The sequence below is a fragment of the Sciurus vulgaris genome (assembly GCF_902686455.1).
Source record: "Sciurus vulgaris genome assembly, chromosome: 13".
Classification (NCBI taxonomy): Eukaryota; Metazoa; Chordata; class Mammalia; order Rodentia; family Sciuridae; genus Sciurus; species Sciurus vulgaris.
This window is the reverse complement of record NC_136474.1, coordinates 72,893,611-72,916,132: the sequence shown is the minus strand read 5'-3', so window position 1 is coordinate 72,916,132 and position 22,522 is coordinate 72,893,611. Positions and strand designations below refer to the sequence as shown.

The following is a 22,522-nucleotide window of genomic DNA, read 5'->3' as shown; positions in this document are numbered from 1 at the left end:
GCCCTGGGGACCGAGGGGCCGGGGAGGGAGCAGAGAGGCAGAGGAAAGAGGAGGGTGCGGTCACTACCATCAGTGGAAACAGTCACTGGGGGAGTGGATGGCAGCCAGCTGGGCAGTGACTGGGCAGAGAGGAGCCTTTGGGACACTTGACTGTGACCTTGGGGATGGGGTGGATCCGAGGGGAGAGATTCCTGGGTGTTCCTCCACTAAAAGGAACGGCCACGGTGGGCAAGTCGGGGCTGTGCAGCATTCAGAGGGAGAGTGAAGGACGACGGGAGGGTTTTTAAGGAAAAAGATGTGGAACTATGGGAGGTGGAGGTGGCGGTGGCTGGCGGGAGGGAAGCAGAGAAAGGAAGTAGGGTGGGCTGCTCACTCTTTATTTCTCCAGCATGTCTGTGGTCTTCTGACTTCTTTAGAGACCTGTACCCTGGCAGGACCCTCACCGGCCCTTACAACACTATGAAGTAGACAGAATCAAGGGGCTCCATTTTCTAGATGGGGAACCAGAGCACAGAGAGGTTATGTGCTTGGTCCAAGATCACACAGAAACCCGTGTGGGCAGGGTACCTTCAGAAATTCTGATTCCTCACCCTGGTCACTGGCCACTGGATTCCCCACCTTCCGAATTCCTTCTTCCACTTTCCAGATATACCTGGAACCAGAGGATGATAATCCCAAAAGTACTTTGCCAACGAAGCATTTTGAGTGACAGCAAGTGGTATCAGGGACGGGACCTTCATTTATTCAGATTAACAAGGCTAGATTGCGCACCATGACCATGAGTCAGAGAAGCGCTGATTTCTGGATGGTGTGAGGACACAGAGGCCTTCCCAGGAGCTGGCTGTCCTCACAGATGACCTGGTGGCCCTCACCTTAAACAGGCATGCAAATTCGGCTTGGAAATTAAGTTCGGGCTGACAATTCATTTTATGAAGCACTTCATTGCTGGTAAGGGAGACTCTGTAGGTCTTAAATATTTTATTTAGGAAACTCAAAAATTGTTGTGATATTGACTATTGAGCACCATTGGCGCTACTGCCTCAATTAACATAAGTAGAACCGGCAGGACGTGGAGGCTTCTTGTTCATTCCAGAGCAGCACATTAATTCCTAATCACCATAACGATGAACAGCACCTCTGAAGCATCTCTCATTCTGAAATTGTTAGCAACTGCCAACTGGCGGGTGTGCCACAGACATTCAGCTCGGAGCCACCTCTGTCCAGCCCTGGAAGCAGAGCTCACTGCTCGTTTGCATCTGTCTTTCTTAGAGATGCTGCTTCATGGCATTGTCATCCCTGGTCACATGCCAGGGGTGCATGCAATTGCTTGGAGGATCTGAGTGGAGAAGCAAGACTCTGGGGAGTTGCCCTTCCCCCCACTAACTGGGGGGACTTCCCTTTTCAAATCGAAAGTTCTAGTCCCTCAATTCTACCATCATCAGAAGCCCATGTCCATTCATCTGTTGACGGACCTTTGGGCTGCCCACCTGTTCTTTTTAAAGAAAGGTGTTTCTGGATAAGCTTCGTGGAATCTGGGAGCCAGGAATGAGAATACACATCAGATCTCCAAGTGGCTGGATCTCTCTGGAGTCTTCCAGCGCAGGAGGGATGGAGAAGCCAACAGGAGGCAGGGGCATCTGGGGCTTCCGGGGGCTGCAGGATGTAGGAGGAGAAGGGAGAGGAGGAGGGCTGGCCTGCCAGGGAAGGGGGTGGGTGGGGCAGGAGTGAGAGGAGAGGGCGCAGAGCCAGAGGGATGGGGGTGGCTCTCGGCTGGATGCTGTGACTGTGGCTGCAGAGAGGAGGGGACTGTCCTTCAGGAAGGTCAGTAGGAAGATGCAACTGCTATCGGCTTGCTTTTCGGAAAAGGAAAAGCAGGAGAGGCAAGAACTCAAAAGGAGGAGAGAGAAGCAAGATGGAAAAGGAGAGGGTGCGTGTCAGGGGTGGGGAGCATGGGGCTGAGGAGGAGCCAGGGCACAGGAAGGAAGAAGCCGAGGGACAACGAGGACACTGGCTGCAGAGCAGGCAGAACCCAGGGCAAAGTGGATACACAGGGCCCTTCAGGACAGGGGTCCTGTGCAGTCAGAGGCACCAAAACACAAAGCTTTCTTCTTCCTTCCGTGACACCTCTCTGCCAACGTTTTTCTGATTTCCCATTAGTATTACTACAAGTAAAGGGAAATTGATCATTTAAATTAGCAGCATGAATTTTGCTGTTCATCTTCTACAGTGTCATTTGTTTATTTATTCACTGTTTATTTCTAGTTGTGATAACCTACTCATAAAATTGAGCCCTCCAACTCTTTCCAAGTGTACATTTCAGAGGCACCAAGCACATTCCTGTTGCTGTGCCACCGTCAACACCATCCATCCATGACCTCAACCTGGAAACTGAAACTGTCCCCTTTCAGCAAAAACTCCGCCCTTCCCTCCCCAGGCCCCGGCACCCACCATCCCACATTGTCTCCGGTAGTCTGAGGACTCTGGGTGCTTCATCCACCCCTTGATGGACACCTGGATTGCTCACGTTCTGGCTACGCCAGTTTTAAATGCAAATGTAAAATCGCTCTAACTCACATGCAGAAAGGCCAAAATGACAGTTCGTATTTCGAAGCTCATACATTCCTGAGTGTTTCCTTCTTTCTGTGATGCGGGAAGCCTGGGTAAGACCGACTCAGCTGGGTTCCCTTTGCGTCAGGCAGCGTGAACGCTTCTGCCCCTGCCTTCGGTTTACTGAGAAATCAGTGAAGACTCACCAGGGAAGGAGCCTGGTTTGCACTATCTTTTCTGTTCTTTTTTTGTCATCATTTTTGGCATAATGGTTGTCCAGGACAGAGACACTGTGAGTAAAAGAATATATGAGGGCTCCTTGGTCACTGGTAAGAAATGTCACTGTTGTCTTTGTGTATTTGTAGCAAGTTTTGGTTTGGATGGCAAGAGTCGCCTCTCGAGCCGTCAGTGCCCCGTTTACTTGTCGTAAATGTGTGGATGTGGATCGGGGGTACGAAGTGCCCACAGGCCCTAGGCCTGGGGTTCAGAACAGCTCAGAAGGTAAGAGGGAAGGGCGCCCGGGAGGCTGCACCGTGGCCGGCTAGCATTGCCTGCCAAAGGGGCACCATGGGGCGTACCTTTGCTGCTCCTGCAGGTGCTCTGTGGACCTTTTGGACTATACTCACAAAACATGAGCCCAAAGACCAAATTATCAAGAATTTTAAGCCATCAGCACTCAGTAAGCCATGAGTTGTTGCTCTTCAGCATTCAGGGCCTCACGCGAGCCCTGCACAGGTCACGTGTTCACGAATCCCATCTGATAAGGGACTGGGCCAAAGGAACGGAGACAGAGAAAAACACAAAACAGAGGCCACAGGGCTGCCCCGGTGGCCCTTGTGAGGAACACCAAGTGGGAACAGCAAAAAGAAGGAGAAAGACCAGCAAAGTGAGGCAATAACAACCCAGCAAACAGTTTGTAGAAGGGAGGAGACATCCTTCAGGAAAACCGAAAGACCCTGGCTTTCTGGGACCCCCAACTGTCAGGGTGCCCTGCAAACCTGAGCCCAAGAAGGCCCAGGAAGAGGCCTCCGCAGCCTGCAGAGGAGGCAAGTTCTGTGGAGGGCTTTCTGTTTTAAAAATGGGTGTGTAATATGGTTTAGGAAGTTTTATTTCTAACGTACACAATAACATGTACATATTTTAAATCCTGTTCTCTGGAGGCCTAAATTTTAAACTTCTAGAAAATCTACTTTCATGGTATGCCAGGCAAGTGAGGGTTTGCTGCAGCTTTGGCAGCCCATGAAGCTCCAGATAATCACAGGGGTAAGTAGTTGAAGGGCATGGACTGTGTCTTCCTCTTCTTCTTTATTAATATGGAGTGCTTCATGAATTTGCATACCATCCTTGCCCAGGGGCCATATTAATCTTCTCTGCATCATTCCAATTTTGTGTATGTCCCAACGAAGGGAGCATGTGCAGTGTGTTTGCTATCTTGTTTGTAGTGTTGGTGATGCTTGGCTAAGATGCCTGTGTCAGATTATAAGTAACCTTTATCTTTCTTTTTTTTTTTTGGCTGTGCTTGGAATCAAACCCCAGGCCTCGAGCATGCTAGGTAAGTGCTCTCCCACTGAGCTACACCCCAAGCCTGTGATTGTTGGTCAATTCTTGAAGGGCTGTGTGTGCCCTGGGGAGGGGCTTCTCGAAGTCCCCTGAATCTGAGGGCTGGCCCTGCTGGTTTTCTGCCTACACGTATGGCTGGTTTTGTCTAAGAGCTCACATAAACAGAAAGTAGATATCAGAGCTTTCGGGAGCATGGTTTACTCTGTTGTCCCCCAAATGATCTTTCCTCACTTGTTTTTATTAAATATTTCACCCTAAATATTACCATCAACTTAATGAATAAATATGTGCAAGTGGAGAGAGGAGACAGCACCTCTGTCAGTGACTAGGGTCTCAGTATCTGCACCTGGAAGCTTGAAGTGGTGTGGTGCATTCCAAATTGAATTCTGTGATTCAAATAATATTCATAATTCAATTAAAATGATCACTGCTTGATAAGAGGAAATCAGATAGATTTAGGTAACACAGAAATCCATTTACTACCAGATATTAATCTGGACAAATGATGTTTAAAAAACAGAAGAGAAAATGGTACTGGAGAATCAGAACATGATGCTTCTTCATTTAGCCAGAAATTAGTGCCAAGGAGTGCCAACAGGTGCCAAGGGGCTAGGCGTGGTGTGAGCTAAAGTAGAAGTTACCAAGTCCCAACCTCATGTTATTAATTTGGATCACACAGATACAGCTATAAAAAAAATCATCAAACAAGACGTCAGCAGGAATAAGATTTCTGCTGAGACTATGAGTGCCCAGAGAAGGCGTGGCCTCCCTGTGTGGAGAGTGGCTGGACTGGAGTGAGCATGAGGTTGCCGAACTCCTACTTGTCCATGGCCAGGCTGATTGCATCTGCTTGTCACCTTATGGGAAGGATTAGAAGTCTTAGCAATCATTCAGTCAACGAAATATTTCTTAAGCACTTACTAAGTGCCAAGTTCTGTGCAAGGTACTGAAGATAAAAAAATGAGCAAATCACCCAGGTTGTTCACATGGAGATCAGAGGCAGGTAGGGTGACCAAGGGTGGTGCAGCATGGCAATCTGGGCTGGTAGAGGCAACTGCACGGTGCCTGGACACAACCAACTGCAGGTGTCTTTCCAAACTGGTGACCGGGGCCCACCTGATGTGCCTGCTGTGGTCTCAACATCCTTCTTGAGACAACTACCAGGCAGTCAGCATCCACCAATCAGACCTGCCTTAGAAGATACAGCCGCTGCTTCCCAAGCAACAGGGGTTACAAGAATACTATACACATTTGCTATGGAAGCACAGAAGAGCAATTGGCCAGTGAGTTTCCATGGAATTTTGGTAAAGAGTCACACAGTGGATGACCAATCAACTAAGACCCTAAAGGAGGGTCTTCTGTAGGTCGGGAACTTCCGGGTCCTCTTTCACTCTCTGCACTGTTGCTTGTTTCCTGGCAACTTGAAATAAAGATCCTGATCCCTGGGAAACATATCTGACTTCTTGGTACAGTGGACCCTACTCAGGATCCTTCCGATCAGGGCCCCAAAGGGAGTAACAGACCTCTGGAAGGGACAGAGCCTATTGGTGGGTAGCACGGCGAGCCGGCCTTTTGGAGAGAGTCCAGGGCACTGGCCCAGTCACCGGGTTTTCTTTGGCAGAAGACGGTTCAGTCCTCATTTGCTGGTGCCAAGCAGGCCAGGCTCAGTGAGCTCACAGTGCTCCATGGGCCCTGGCGCTGGAGACGGAGGTGGAGGGAAGTGAAGGGCTGGCGTAGCTCTAAGGGCTCCAGGTTTGCAGCCGCAGGGCACCGGCCAGGGGAGACAGGAAATATTCTGGGCTTCCAGACATTGTGTCATATGATTGTTTATTTGGGAAGAGGAAGCCACCCAGGCAGCACCTGGGACCATCACCACCCCAGGAGAGAAATCGGTAGTGCATGTGCCACCTGCCCTACTGTCCCCCACCCTGTGGCACACGAGTGAGGGGAGCCTGCTCTGTCCAGAGCCCTGCCACCTACATTCTCATCAGTGCACCTGCAGGAGGGGACCCAGCTCTCCTGCCACTCTTGGGCAACTTGCTGGCGCACAGGAACTCTTCTGGAACCCTCTGGTCTCCTGCTTGCTGACGGATGGAAATCGCTCTCCCTTGATCTCTCTGGTCTGAACGAACCGCCTTGAAGGTCGTGTCTTCTGCTTTCCCCTTTCCAGTCTCCTGTGCTCCAGTCACTGTTTCTTGATTAACTTTGCTGAGTCTTACCTTTGCGCATGGGTCTGTTCTTTTTCTTTGTTCTGGAGTGTGCATTTTTAATGTTCACCTACTTTGATAAACAATGAAGTCCCCGACCTCAAGACATACTCTACCTAAATTCCAGATTAGTTCTGAACGTAAATGTGGAAAACCAAATAAAAGCGTGAACTCATTGAAAGAAAATATGGGTATTTATAGACTTGGAGTCAAGAAGGTGTTTCTAATATGACACGGGTCATGGGTTGGATGACCTCTCTACCAAACTTTTTTTTTTTTTTTTGACTTTTAAAATTTGTTCTAATTAGTTATACATGACCGTAGAATGTACTTTGATAATCATACATAGATGGAGTATAATTTCTCATTCTTCTGGTTGTACATGATGTGGAATTCCACCAGCTGTATAGTTATACATGTACATAGGGAATAATGTCTGATTCACTCAACTATCCTTCCTACCTCTATGACCCCTCCCCTCCCTTCATTCCCCTCTATCTAATCTAAATTAACTCTATTCTTCCCTATCCACCCCACCCTTATTGTGAATTAGCATCCGCATATCAGAGAAAACATTTGGCCTTTGATTTTTTGGGATTGGCTTATTTCACTTAGCATGATATTCTATTCTATTTCACTTAGCATGATATTCTAGCTCCATTCAATTTCATTCTTCTTTAAGGTTGAGTAATATTCCATTGTGTATGCATGCCATATTTTCTTTATTCATTCATCTGTTGAAGGGCACCTAGATTGGTTCAATAGTTTAGCTATTGTGAATTGATGTGGCTGCATCATTGTAGTACTTACTGATTTTAAGTCCTTTGGGTATAAACTGAGGAGTGGGATAACTGGGTCAAATGGTGGTTCCATTCCAAATTTTCTGAGGAATCTCCATATTGCTTTCCAGAGTGTTTGCACCAATTTTCATTCCCACCAGCAATGTATGACTGTACCTTTTTCACCACATCCTTACCAACATTTATTGTTTGTCGTCTTGATAATTGCCATTCTGACTGGAGTCAGATGAAATCCTAGAGTAGTTTTGATTTGCATTTCTCTAATTGCTAGTGATGTTGAACATTTTTTCATGTATTTGTTGATTGATTGTATTTCTTCTGTGAAGTGTTCAGTTCCTTAGCACATTTATTGATTGGGTTATTTGTTATTTTGGTGTTGAGTTTTTTGTGTTCTTTAAATATCCTGGAGATTAATGCTGTATCTGAGGTGCATGTGGTAAAGATTTTCTCCCAATCTGTAGGCTCTCCATGTTATTGATTGTTTCCTTTGCTAAGAAGAAGTTTTTTAGGTTAAATTCATGCCAATTATTGCGCTGTAAGAGTCTTGTTAAGCTGATGTGGTGAAGTTTGGGCCTACTTTTTCTTCTGTTAGGTGCAGGGTCTCTGTTCTAGTGCCTAAGTCTTTGGTCCACTTTGAGTTGAGTTTTGTGTGGTGTGGGAGGGATTTAATTTCATTTTGTTATATGTGGATTTCAAATTTTCCCAGCACCATTTGTTGAATAGGCTATCTTTTCTCCAGTGGATGTTTTTGGCTCCTTTGTCTAGTATGAGATAACTGAATTTATGTGGGTTTGTCTCTGTGTCTTCTTTCTGTACCATTGGTCTACATGTTTGTTTTGGTGCCAATACCATGCTGTTACCATGTTACCATGGCTCTATAGTATAGTTTAAGGTCTGGTATTGTGATGCCTCCTGCTTCAGTCTTTTTGCTAAGGATCGTCTTGGCTATTCTGGGTCTCTTATTTTTCCCAGTGGATTTCATGATTGCTTTTCCTAGTTCTATTAAGATTGTTTTTGGGCTTTTAATAGGAATTGCATTAAATCTTATAACACTTTTGGAAGTGTGGCCATTTTGACAATATTAATTCTACCTATCCAGGAGCATGGGAGGTCTTTCTATCTTCTAAGATTTTCTTCAATTTCTTTCGTGTTCTGTAGTTTTCATTGTAGAGGTCTTTCATCTCTTTTGTTAGATTGATTCCCAAGTATTTTATTTTTTTTGAGGCTATTGTGAATGAGTTAGTTTTCCTAATTTCTCTTTCAGTAGGTTTATGGTTGGTGTATAGGAACATGTTTGATTTATGGGTGTTTATTTTATTTCCTGCTACTTTGCTGAATTTATTTATGAGTTCTAGAAGTTTTCTGCTGGAATTTCTTGAATTTTCTAAATATAGAACCATGATTTTTTTCTTTTTGATTTCTTTTTTATTTTTTGATTTCTTCTTTTCTTATAGCCCTTTAGTTTATTTCTGCTAACTGGCTAGAGTTTCAAGAACGATGTTGAATAGAAGTGGTAAAAGAGGGCATCCCTATCTTGTTCCAGTTTTTAGAGGAATGCTTTCAATTTTTCTCCATTTGGAGCTATGTTGGCCTTGGGTTTAGTATATATATCTTTTACGATGTTGAGGTATGTTCCTACTATCCCTAGTTTTTCTAGTGCTTTGAACATGAGGAGGGTGCTTTATTTTGTCAAATGCTTTTTCTGCATCATTTGAGCTGATCATATGATTCTTGTTTTTAAGACTATTGATGTGATGAATTACATTTATTCATTTCTGTATGTTGTCTACCAAGCATTATGGGATGAAAAACTTAACTAAGCAAAATTGAAACCCTGGGTACATCAAAAGGAATTGTCATAGAGATGCATGGGACAGGGTTTGGAAAGTGGTCAACCAACAGGTGGTTAAAAGTGGTTACCCCTGGTGAGAAGAGGAAAATTCTTGTTTTTAAAGGGAATTTAATTTTTAAAAACCAAATATACTTTGTATTATGATAAGTTTGTATAGATAACATATTGCATGTCTGATTAATATATTTAAAAATCAATAAAAACAAGATTTAAAAGTTGATGATAAAGTGGTAAAAATATTTGAAACATATGTGACAGTCAAGAGTAATATCCTCATTATGTGCAGAACTCTCACAAATAAGGAAGAAACAAGATGGACCACCAAACTGAAAATGGGCAAAAGTCACAAGCAATTAGAAAACACACACACACACACACACACACACACACACACACACACACACACACACTAATGGCCAGAGAGCTTGTGAAAAAAATGTCAGTCTTGTTAATAATTTTAAAATGTAAAGTAAAACGAGAAGTTTGGCACATATATACACCAATGCTTGGCTGTCACCGCGTGCCCTCACTAGGTCTTATGTCATCAGCCGGCAGTTGTTGGGAGTGGCATTGACCATTTCTGCTGATGGCTTTTGAGATGGCTGCTCCCTATTACCTATGGACTTTTCTCATCAATGTCCTCCCTGCCTTCAAGGCTGTAACTGATACGTTGATGCTGTGCTTTTCCATCTTGGTCTCTTACCACTCTGGACCAAGGATGGTCATTTCTTTTCACTCTAGCCCCAGGCTCCTAGCCTATCATTCTCACTGATGACAGTCTGTAGAAAGTGTATTAGTTTCTAAAGGCGGCTATAACAAAATTCCACAAACTTGATTAATTAATTAATTAGCAGAAATTTATTCTCTCATAGTTCTGGAGACCAGAGTCCAAAATCAGGGTATCAGCAGGGCTGGTTCCTGTTGGAGCTCTGAGTGATAATCTTCCATGGTTCTCTTCTGGTTCCTGGTTGCTGTCAGTCTTCGAAGTTCCTTAACTTATAGATGCATTACTCCAGTCTCAGCCTCCATCTTTACATGGCCTTCACCTTTATGTGTTTCTGTGTCTCCAAATTTCTCTCTCCTTCTAAGAACATCAATCATTCGATTCAGAGCCCCCTAGAATCCAGTATGCTCTTAACTCAATTGCATCTGTAAAACCAAATCTTCACAAATAAGGTCACATTTACAAGTTCCAGGTGGACAAGAATTTTGGAAGGATACTATTCAATTGAGAACCCAGGAGTTTGATCAATACTGAAAGAGGTCGCATTCTAGGATACAGTAAATACAGACTTAAGAGTTTAAAGGAGACATGGGTAGAATATGTGCTGTTTTGTGTTCACACAATAAAATTCCACATGTTCAATTTAACATGACTGGAAACTGGATGATTGCTCACATTTTCCTACATACTCTGCCTAAGACTTGCATTTGAGGTCCTTGTCAACTAAAAACAGTGACTATCTGTGAGAAAGTCCTTGGAAGCCAAGATTCAGGACCAGAGGGTGCAACATCAAAATGGTGTTTGGGAACTACAGAAACAAGAGGGGCTAAAGTTGTTTCGAAACAAACAGGTTCTGAAGAACGATGGCATTGGGAGCATAACAGAATTGCTCCCTTTTCCCAAGGTGGAGATGAGCAGATATGAAGTTAATGAAGAACAGTGCATTTGACAATCGTGAGAAAGAGAGAAATTCAAAAGATGGCTTTTAAACTTGAACAGAAAGAGATAATATCTGGACACTATGAAGAATCTTCACCCCATACCAAGAATATTTACATAAATATGTACACATCTCTTCTCTAACCATTATTCTAAATCTTCATCATTAAATCACTATATTTCACATGGACCATAAATTTCATAATGCACTTGTAAATCAAATTGTGTATATAGGCAGACACTGTGCAACAAATATTTGCCTGATGCCCAGCACATCCTGAATGAAAGCCGTTCTCTTCTCTGTCCACCAGCCTCTGAGTAGGGTAAGGGCTCTCCACCAAAGGTTTAATCACATCCTTGTAATTGACAGCTCTGACCTGGTGCTCGACTAAGCACGGGAAATCCCAGTGGGAGCCACAGCTCAGTGATTCTCATTCCACATTCTCATGCAGGAGGGGCATGGGACAGTGAGACAATATGATTTGGAGACAGGTGAAGGAAAGAAGCTAATACTACTATTTTGCAGAAATTTGAGGTACTTAGCAATTGTTTCTCTGATCCTCATTGATTTCGACAGAATCATCCCTGAGAACTGTCCTTGGGATGTGCAGTGAATCGTACACTTGGTTCAACAATTACTTGTGGAACAACTGGAGGAATCCATAGTTGCACCTACAACTCAGACTGCTGGGGAGATCTTGAGGGCTGGGCTTACCTGCAGACCTCGTCTGCCCTGGCTGGCTTAGCTGTTCAGCCATACTTTGGATGCCAATGGTCATCACTGATCAGTCTGTTGTTGACCACCCAACACCCCAGGGTGTTACTTAAGGTGATTTGACTGACCAAAGCTTGGGAAAATATACATTTGCAGGGAAAGAAACAGAAATCCTAGGGAAAGTCCTTCTCTGAGGTTAGGGGTTGGTTCTTCAGTAGAGTCACATCAAAGGGTAGGCAGACCACATGTGGGGCAAGGATTCCTGAAAGTTGAGGAGCCAGGTTAGAAACAGAGATGTGCCAGGAAGGAACTCACTGTGAAGAGTTAAACCCTGGTCACTCTTCCTTGGAATATGGAGGAAGTCACAGCTCACTCATATGGTCCAGTTGTATGTGACTCCCTCGAGCTACTCCAACCCTTTGCTTAATCTGTCACTCATAGGCTTTGTAGACCCTGCCTGGTGTGGAAAACAAAGGAATAGGGTGGGGGGACAGGCAAATGGTCTGCCCACATAAGCTTCTTCATGGGGGCTGTAGGGCATGTAGCATCTTCTCTAGGGAGATAATAACTAGAGTGTGGTGAGGGGCAAATGGGCAAGATGGGTTATGGCCACACTGGGAGTAGCAGGAGCCATAGTGGACACTGGAGAAGAATGCAGGGTAGACAGGAAGTAGAACTGCCATGTCCACAGCATTTTCTAGGGGATGCTGGGGATGCTTCCCTGGGAGACAGAGGAAGTTGTACTGCTTGGATTGCACATGGAGATTTTTAAAAATTCAACAATAAAACTGGTTACAGCTGGTGGATAATTATAAGTGGATTTTATTTATATTTTTAATATTTTTTTGGCCCTGTTAAAAAAATAATTCTGATGAGTCAGGCATGGTGGCGCATGCCTGCAAGCCCAGTGGCTTGGGAGCCTGAGGCAGAAGGATCATGAGTTCAAAGCTGGTCTCAGCAACTTAGCAAGGTCCTAAGCATCTTAGTGAAACCCTGTCTCAGAATGAAAAATAAAAAGATCTGGGGATATGGCTTATTGTTAAGCACCCTGGGATTGATCCCAGTACCTGCCCCCACCCCCAACAAAAGAGATATTGGCACTTGTTAAAATGATAAGGAAGGTTACAGGTCAAGACTATTCAATGGAGAGTATTTTAAGAGGCGAGAGAGATAGGTCTGAAAAAAGAAATGTAGGGATTTAAAGTCAAGGAGCAAAGTAAGAGGTTTGGGGGATGGATGGAAAATTTCTAAGAGGCAACATCAAGAGTAGGTGACTGGATGGACTGACTTAACAGGATCCTTGTTGAAGGCATATATCAAGGGCAGATATATATATATATATATATATATATATATATATATATACACACACATATATATATATCAAGTGGGGGATGAGGAATTTGAGCACATATTAAGGTGACAGGTACCAATGGTTGTGGATTCTCACTAAACTGACTCAGCAGGACTCTTGCTGAATCTGGACAAGGCAGACTCAAGAGAAGGCCCAAAGGTGAGGGCCCACTTGAAAAAAAAAAAAGGACTCCAAAAGTTTGTCTAAAGTTGGGTCAAGGAGAGAGTCCTTGTGACCTCCTATGGGCTATAAATAAAAGGCTATTAAAATAAGAAACAAAAATTGATAATTATATTTGCTAATAGAAAATAGACTCTTAAGAGATGTGACATTTGAATGCAGTTTATAACCTCCCCTGGATCCTGACCAGTATTTATTTATTTTTCATTTTTGCCATTAGTGAGACAGTTGGTAAAATCTGTTTAGATTACATAATAATATTTTGGTGGTTATGTTCTGATTTTGATTATTGTGGTAGAGAATGTCTTTCTTCTTAGAAAACACTCACTGAAGAATTTGTGGGTGGAGGACTGTCATGTCTTCAGCTTACTCTCGAATGATTCAGGAAGAAATCGCATGTACCTAGACAGCAGAAAGAAGCAAACGTGGCAAATGTTAGCATCTGGGGAACCTGGGCGAGGGTGTATGGGCATTCTCTACACCATCTTTGCAACTTTTCTGTAACTCTGAAATTATGTCAAACTGAATATTAAAAAACAAAGAGAAAAGAGAGGAAGAGATTTTTCCAGGAGATGCTCCTCACTATAGATTGCACCCCTCTCAACCTGTGGGTAACATGGACAATGGTTTCCTTGAATTCTCTTCAGTTCCATCTCCTTAAAGCCTACGCTCTCTGTCATCGCTAGGGGCAGAGTCACAAGGTAGATGCTCCTGAACTTCTGAACTCACAAACCTAGGTCCAAGTGCTGCCCTTGCCACCAGCCAGCTGTAGGACCCTGGTCATTACCACTGCTGTTGATATCGGATTTCTCATCTATACAATGGTCAGAGCGAAATGTATTGCACACAGTTGTCATGAGGAACATATAGCAATGCATATCATAAGTTCTGCTTCTAGAAGGAGCTCTGTAAATGTTAGTTCCCCTAACCACTTTTTTTTTTTGCTTTATATAAGCAGTCTTTCAACACGCTTGTGATATAAATAAGTAATTTGAGCCCAATTCTCAGAGAATTTCTTTAGAATTTGTTGTAATTATCTAATATTGATTTATAATATCTTCCATAGACCTTGATGCACAGTGGCCCCTTCATGAATGTTATTTTATGGGGTAACACTTGACCAGATCTTTTCTTGCCTGATCATCCCAGCATCCCTATGGAGTAAAAAGAGCCCTATTATTATGCCTTTTTTATAGATTTGCTAGATTTGCTTTTTTTCTAGGTTGGCTGATCAGTGGTACAGTCTGGCAGTGAATCCCATTAACTATAGCAAAGTAAAAATTTACTGTTGCACTTATATTAAAACAAGTAAATTACAAATGAATCATACAAAGTTCACTGGATCTATGGTTCTTATGTGTAACTATACTCTAACATTCTGAAATGGCTTTCTGCTCATTCGGTTTATCTAAACTTTTAATGAAGATCTTTTAGGGGCTGAGCATGAGGTAGGCACTCAGGATAACAAGATGGATTGGGAGCTTGAAATCTTGTGGGAAAAATACAAATGAACAAAAATTATAAATGCAGTGTGTAGCTGCTTTTTAAAAAATATCATATTCACTGCTGCAGACCATTCTCATCTTGTTTATGCTTGAATTTATAAAAGTTTTACCTATTGTGATTCGGTTGAGACTTTTGTCCAGAACATAAGGTATACCTCTATCCATAGCTCATGACATGTCAAGCTGTTCCGTGATCTACAGCTATGGAACCTTTACTCTGAGACAGAGGAGAAGAAATTTTCCAATTCAGAGCCACTTCTACCTTAGTGCCTATGTCCACTTTTCTCAAACAATACACCCTTTCCAGGGCTGTGGCTGCCCTCACTCCCAGAACTACATTCCTATGGCCTGCAGATGTCTTGGCATTCCAGGGTTCCAATCCTCCAGGTGCTCCCTAAATACATGCCCATGCTTGGCATGGGGCACAGTCAGATTTATGGTTTAGAAGCTTGGCCATTTCAGCTGGGCCAGCAGCACTCCACAGTGAATGAAAGGAAGCGAGACAGACAACCTAATTTAGCAGGGAGACAGCCCAATTTGGGAGGGCAGTAGATCCCAGGGCTACTTAAAGCAGGAAGTAATATTTTGCCACTCTAGAATCTCTAGCAACTTGGAAACCTGACATCCCAAGTCTGAAAATCTCTTAGTTTCCACAAAAGACTTCTATTGGCCTTTGAACAGTTTGGATGAGACAGTGTCCTAACTCGAGTGAGTGACATTTACTTAGTAGGAAAAGCCAGGCCTCTCTGGCACATTAAAAGCCATGCCTTTGTGCAAACTATCTTCCAGACTCATGGTTCTACCTAGCTTTCTGTTGTCACATGCTATTTCAGGTTTGTCTTTCTTTGTCTTTTCTACTCCCAAAATAGTGCTTTACAATAAGCATTTGTTACTCAGATCGAACAAGAGAATAAAAAGAATCCCAATGACTAGAAAGAAGTGCTAAGCAAAAGGTCTACCAGTGTATTTGTGTGAATTCCGTAAAGGCTTTCATCTAGTATCTTCAGCATTAAAACACGCCACCAGACGGTCACAGTACCACTGCCCTTTTAGTGGTCAGTGGCCAGGTGGCCTCTTCTGGGAGCCTGGCGCACGACTAAGATCAAGAAGCTTTGTAGGAGTTTGAGAACAGCAGACTTTTCCTTTTCCGAGAGAGAAGCCCAGGAAAGGACCCCTTGACATAGGGTATGCAGTCGTGGATGTTGAGCCAGGGAAGCCAAGGGTTCTTATATCCAGAAGCACCAAGGGTGGATTGCAAAAAAGTAGGGGGATAGCCAGCTCGAATGTGCTCTGCCCTGCTGATGACTAGAACACGTGCAAGCTCCTGCAGTCTCTACGAAGCCAAGATCCCCTCCACTTCCTTCGGATGGGTCCTTCTTAAAGTCCATCACCACACTGCTCTGCGCTTCCTACCGAGTTTCTCAACTCCATACAAGCTCCGTGGGGGCGGAGCTTTGTGGAATGGGGCGGAGCCAAGTCCTCCTCAGCCAGTCCTTGGCTGTGTAGCGTAGTGATTGGATGCGTCGCAAGGTCGCCTCCCAGGCTATCCTGGGGAGTGACCGGTGGCCTGGTGCCGGTGGCGGGCGCGCGGGATGCACAGTACTGTGGGTCTAACGTCCAAGTAGCTTCCAGGGTGGGTTTGCCTGTAGGGGTTTGAACGCCCCGGAGTGCTGCGCTTTCTCGTTTCGGGAAAGCGTCTTGTTGCGCTCACTGGAATTCCGAGAGCATTTAGGAAACTTCTCGCCCCTACTCCTTGCTCCCCACTTTCGGGTGGGAAAGCAGTTGCTGAGTTGTTTGATTTCCTCCCCCAATCGGACTCTGTAAAAATAGCCGTGCGCCGGGCAACGGAGCCAAGCTCTGCAGCACCACTATCCCGGGCCGAGTGTGCACCTAAAAATACCCGACAGTTTCGAGCCTGCGCTCCGGGTGCGGGCGGGTCCGGCCGGGCCGCAGAGGGCGTCTGGAGACCGGAGAAACGGCGGCCACCTGGCCCCTAGCCTCGGCCTGGGCTGTCCCTTTAAATCCTGGAGGAGGCAAAGAGAAAAAAGGAAAGGAAGAAAAAAGACGCGGTGGAGCCCCGAGCGGCTGGTGGCTCTGCCCGGCCCCCTACTCCTCCCCCGCGCTGGGGCCTGACTCCCGCCCGCCGCCTCCGCGGGTCCTGAGCGCCCCCCGCAGCGCCGCCCACTCGCCACAGTTACTGTCAAAATAGAAATTAACGGAGCCGGGAGGAGGCTGGGACGCAGCAAGTGCATGTGTGGCAGGGCGGGGAGGGGGCGCCGCGGAGGGGGCGCCGCGGAGGGGGCTGGCGCGAGCGCCAGGCGACCGCAGACATCCGGGCCCTTTAGCCCCGTGCGCCCCCAGAGCTGGCGGCGCGGGCGCCGGGCGCGGGGCGCGGGGCTGACAGCCGCGGAGCGGGAGGCGGGGCGCGAGGAGGGCGGAGGCGCGGCACCGGGAGGGAGGAGCTGCCCGCGCGCCCGCCGCCGCTCGGCTCCACACCCGCCGGCGTAGCCCCGCCACGAGACTCTGACAGCGGTGCGGCCGGCGCTGCTCCCGAGCGCAGGGACGGACCGACAGCGGCGGCGAGGGAGGACGCAAGCACCGCGGCCCGGCGCCAAGTGCGGGAGGCGCGCGGGGCCGGCGGCGCGCAGAGGTGAGCAGCTTCGCGCGCCGGTCTTGGGCACCCGCTGCCAGGGGTCTCTCCCGCACCTCAGCTGCAGAGGTCGCGGGGCGCGGAGAAGGGTGGCTGTGCATCAGCAGCGTCCGAAAGCGGTCACGGAGGCCGTTGCTAGGAGGCAGGCGGTCCGCAAGCCCCAGGGCGCCGGCGGGGGCAGGGGCGCCCTCCTCTCGCTGGGCAGGAGGCGGGGGGCTGCGGTGGCTATTCAGGGGCTCCGTGCGGCAGCCATGCAACCGGAGGAGGCGGGAGGAGGGAGAGAGGGAGGGAAGGAGGGAGGGGAGAGCCAGCGGAGAGTCAGCCAGCGAGCGGGCGCCGCGCCTCCTGGCTGGCACCGCGGCCCGGAGCGAAGTGGCGCGCGGGGCTGGAAGGGAACTTCTGCGGGTGCGTGCGGCCCCGGGCTCGGCGGCGCCTCCGGGCCCGGGCAGAGCGGGCCTGTCAGCAGCCACAGGTGGTTTCTGCCAAAAGTTTTACCGCACTTCTGCTGCGAAGGCGCGGAAGTGTTCTAGGGTGTGACGGTTTTCTGGGAGTTGGGTACCCGCACCTCACACGGTCCTTCCTTGAAAATTAGAAAAGGGCTGGAAATGCGGGATCCCGCATCTCTCCTGGAGGCCCGAGGGCTGCGTGGTGGTCCCGGACAGAGAGGTCGTTCAGACGGGATCTACTGTCCTCGCCGCTATCAGACTGGGAAGTTAGGGGAAATGGGTGCACGCACAGAATTCCTCAGCGCCTTGGTCAAGTTAAGCCAAGCCTGGCAGTGTTATCTGTCGCCCGCGCGGGGCAGCTTAGGGTCCCTTCTTAGCTACACGCATGGGAACCGCGCGCATCTTTTCTAATGGTGTGAGCGTCTCTTACTCGTTTGAAAGCTAATTGTCTCTGGCGCTGTGCTGCTTTGTTATTCCGTCTCCTTGTCTGATTTCAGCAGGAGGAAGGCGCAGAGGAGCCAAAGAAAAGCGAGGTGGCAGATCCCGTTACCATTGAAATCTATAGAGTTATGGAGGCTGGTACCCAAGCCTCAGCGACTATGGCGCAGAGCGAGGGGAGCTGGGGGTCAGCGGCGTGTCTGTCTGCCCAGCGAGCCTGGCTGAACCATTGGCAAAGCTAGGATTGGGGTTTCTGGGGCTTCTAGGGCAGAACGAGGGGTGGCGTGGGAAGAAACGACCCTTAAAAGAGGAAGTCTTTCAAGATTTCCAGCTTTGGGAGAGAAGTTCTGAGGTCCGGTGGCTTGGCCCCATTCCTCATTGGTCGGGTTGACTAATCCAGGGCAGCGAGGTAGAACCACCCCGGTAGGTAGGTCCATCCTGGGCTGAAAGAAATCATTATTCCCAGAGCGGGGCTGATACCTGAGTGTTGCAAGTAGGTACAAAACTGCGTGAGCACTAGAAACACTCGGTCCTTCATTCTCCTTGGTCCTGCGCCCACTCCCTATTCCCCTCCCCCACGAGTACATAAGCAGAAAGGGTGCTCTTTGCTTTAAAGAAACTCACAGAGTTTGGGGACTGAAAGAGTCCCTAGATATTAGGAGCACATATTTTACAAAAGAGCAACTTATACCCAAGAAAGGAAATTAACCTGCACAGTGGTAAGAGGCCAGGAGCACTAGAGGTGATATCAGGCTGTGGGTGAAGAGAGTCCCTTGGACAAGAAGTTGTAGGGCTTGAGATCAGAAATGCCACCCCCAGACCCCAGGCCCATCATGGGCTTATTATCTGTGTTTTCTAAATCCTGGCTCACCAGCTAACATGGTATATTTCCTCTCCCTGGTCCTAGGCTTAAGAAAATCCGGACATCACTGCAGAGTCCAGTCTGACACTATCCTGACTTTTCCTGTTCCCTCATTACCCCAGATTCCTCAGACTCCTTTGGGAAGATAATGTGACTTGATTAGCTGAGATGGGTTTACAGCTTGTCTCACGAAAGCACCCAATTCCATAGGATGCCAGAACTCTGTTTTCCTGATAATTAGGTTTTACAGATATTTTTGAAAGGGAGCCCAATTTTGGATCAATTACACTTGGACACAAATCCTGTGCTGTTGTGGATACCAAATGAGAAAGATGAGCAATTATCTGGGGGTGTTGGAATAAATGTTGTTATGAGTATTTGACACAGCTATTAAGCATCAATGAGTTGGTTTTCAGTAAACGTTTTTTACTCTGTATTTTATTGAGCAAACAAAGTGTCTTAATTAAAAAGAGCTGTGAGCTGGACCCTTAGATTTTAGCCACTTGTTTCTTACATGTAAGGGGTGGGGTCGGGAAGGAATAAAATGATAAACAGAATGATCAAGGGAACTTTTCCTCCTCAAACTAAAATGCTGTAGGGCAATGCTTAGCCTTCAGTCTATAATGTTATGTACAGTCTTGACAGAATGTTATTAAATCAAAATAGGTCTGGGTGTGGTGTGTGTCAATCTGTATTAGTCAGCGATGACTTGTAAGAGAGAACATTTTGGAAATTTTATTGCTTTCAAGGACATGCAGTATCAAGAATTCAAGGCTAATGCAGTGCCACTGAGTATAATTCTTTTGCTTTCTTGATCAGATAAGAATGTGTCCCCATAGCTATGCATAGGACTCCTGTAGAAGAGACGAAGATTTGGTATCCTAATAATAATGCAGGGTTACATTTTGACAGTGTCATTTACTTTCTTTGCATCCCCATGAGCTAGATAGTTTAGCTCTGTGTCCAGATGGAGAAACTGAGGCACAGTGAGGGAAAACATACTCTGAGTATGCAGTTTTGGCTTCCTGGGTTGACCAGGATCTAAGGGACTCCCTAGTATGTTTCTGGATCCTTGTCCCTTTCCAGCACTGTGTTACTGAGGGGCATGGAGAGGTGGGGTTGCAGTTATAGTCATTGAAGGCCAAAGACCAGTCATCGGGGCATTTTATTCCCTACCCCCACCGGGTGTGGGCAGTTGTCCTCCCTCTTAGCAGGCTGTGTGAACTTGGGTGCAGAGGGACCAGCTGGCTGGGGCTGGGGCGGGGGTGTGGGAGCCGTGCCTGTGTAGGGCCGAAGGAGTTCAGGCTATTTATATCCCCTCCTCCCCTCCTGGGAAGAAGAGACTCAAGGGTCTGGAACCATTTGCAGTGCTGACTTCTCTCTGGGATGATGTCCCACTGGAAGAATGCCCACCTTATTTCAGTGAGCCCCCACCTGTGTGGAGTGAGCCCTCGGGTGTCTTGGGACACCCACAGACCTGGGGGATTTAGGGTGCCCGGGTTTCCTGGAGCCAGCGTGGGCACCTTCTCTCCAGTGCTGCCCGCACTGCGCAGTGAAGTTCTCCTGGGCAGAACTTGAGAACCTGTTGAAGGGAGCGTGGTTGGCTTTTCTGAATAGTGACAACAATGGATTTTATGCAGGAGAGTCTCAAAGTGGCAGATTAGATGTGGTTTCCCCTGACAGAAAGCTGAGGCGCTTCTGTGCGGGGGCTGGTGGAGGAGGTTTGAGGGACTCAGGTCTTCCTTGGCTCTCCCCAGGCCGGTCCGAAAGGTCCTCCTGGCTCTCCCACTCTTTAAACCAACACCCAAGTCCTCCTTTGTCTTGGAATAAATTGTACCTGCCAAGTTGCTAGCCACAGCTTCATTCTTGAGGCTGAACTTTCTCCCGGTTGGAGGGAGAGATGGGGGTGGGGCAGGGTGGATCAAGCCTCACCATTTTTCACCTCTTGGTGAGAATTGATTCGCCCATCACAACCCCTTCGGGGGCTCATAGCAGATTTCACCAGGCGAGAAGACTTAAGTCAGAGGTGCTGGATGACAGGAGAGGTCGTGGCTGGACAGCATGGACAGGGTGGGTCTGGCAAGATTGGCACAGGCACATGTCCTAATGCGTTTTAGGGCAGGGCTCCTTCCCACATGCTCAGTGTCCAGCACGATGCCTGGGCACAGAAAGTGTTTGCTGACCCAGGGTCATAGGTGGAGCATGGGTGTACAGGTGGACAGAAGTCAGGTTGGTGTCTTTTTTGCCATCGTCTGTGTTCCGTGGTGCTGTGACAGGGTGTCTGGAGGGCAAGGATGTGGTGGCAGTGTGTATGAGGAGAGATGAGGGTTTCACAGGCATTGTGAAGCTAAGCTTCTACCAGCATGGGTCCCAGCTAAAAGCCCTCTCTGTCCAGCCAGGATCACACCCCAGCAGGTGGAGGGAGGTGCCTTTAGGAAGGCAGATCAGGCTATTATCTGCCATGACTCTCAGTGACCACTCCTGCTCTGGCCTCTGCCTGCCCCTCTGGCCTCCCATGCTCTCCACCCTACCCTACCCCTTGTTGTTTCTGAGCACTTCAGAGTGCCACAGAGCTCCTGCATGTCTGAGTGGCCCTTCTCTGCCTCGGTTGCCCTTCCCTCCGCTGGATCCTCCCAGTGGACCTCTCCTGGTCAGTTGGGTCTCCACTGAAACGTCGTCCTGTACTATATTCTTCACAGCTCCCAGTGCCATCTGCGATGCATCTGGGTTCTCCTCTTGCTGTTGCCTGCTTTCTCGCCGGATTGTAAGCTCCATGAGAGCAGGGGCCTTGTTGGTTTTGCTCCCTGTTGTTCCCTCAACAGTGGCTGACCCCTGGCGGTGCCGGAGGAGATAGCTGGTGAGTGAATATGCTGATTATTGCTGGGGTGTGTGCAGAAGAGTCAGCCAGGGGCCTGGCCTCTGTGTCTCTTTGGCCTAGAGGCATAATTAAAGTGTATGTGTGTGTATGTGTGTGTGTGTATATCCTGATGTGTGGCAGGAAGGGAGGTGGCACTCAAGGAGCACAGCCCAGGAGGGTCCCTAGCTTGCGAAGCTGGCGCTCTCTCTCTCTATTTACTTCTTTGGTGGGCAAGAGTTCCAAGCATAATGCCATCCTTGGAGAGTCAGGAATGTTGTGTTTTTCCACCAGCGCCATTCATTGGCAGCCTCCTCAGAACAGCTGTGGACAGCTGTCTGCCAGCATGGCTCAGGGAGGGTTCCTCTCCAGGGCCAAGGGGCACGCTCAGCCCTGCAGGAGTGGGGAATTTCATTGGCGTTTCACACCCTGATGATTTCCAAACCCCACTGAAACAGTGCCCATAAAAACAGATTCATGAGGAAATTAAAAAACTATTAGCATTCAGTTTACTGCTTATTTTCTGATTATAAAGGGAGTAAGAGTCATGATAGAAAATTTAGAAAATGTGGAAAAGTATACGATTAAAATGAAAAATGGCTGCAACACCTCAGTTTTGGTGTATTTCCTTCCAGTCTTTTTTTTTTTCCCTCTTACCCCATTAACACATAGAGACACATACATAAATTATAACTGGCAGTATACACTGTGTCCTCAAACTTTTAAAACCCATGTGGTCTTGCACTAAACCTAGAGATTCCTTTCCCTTGGGAGCTTGACACTCACATTCCCACTTTGAATCACTGACACCGAAAGAAAATGTAGAGTCTCCTCATCCAATAAGAAGATTCCAGATGGATTTACCTTTTGTACTTCAAGGAAAACAGCT

At 47.2% G+C, this 22,522-nt stretch overlaps 1 protein-coding gene across 3 annotated transcripts in view; it reads left to right on the top strand.

The window, feature by feature from the left end:
• Positions 1–16,722: 16,722 nt before the first annotated feature.
• The window catches only part of ZBTB7C (zinc finger and BTB domain containing 7C), a 327,812-nt gene continuing 322,012 nt past the window's right edge, over positions 16,723–22,522 (top strand). For all 3 annotated transcript variants that reach the window (XM_079108989.1, XM_079108991.1, XM_079108990.1), the window contains exon 1: positions 16,723–17,033. The gene's annotated coding sequence lies outside the window, so the exon portion shown is untranslated. The remainder of the gene's footprint in view (positions 17,034–22,522) is intronic.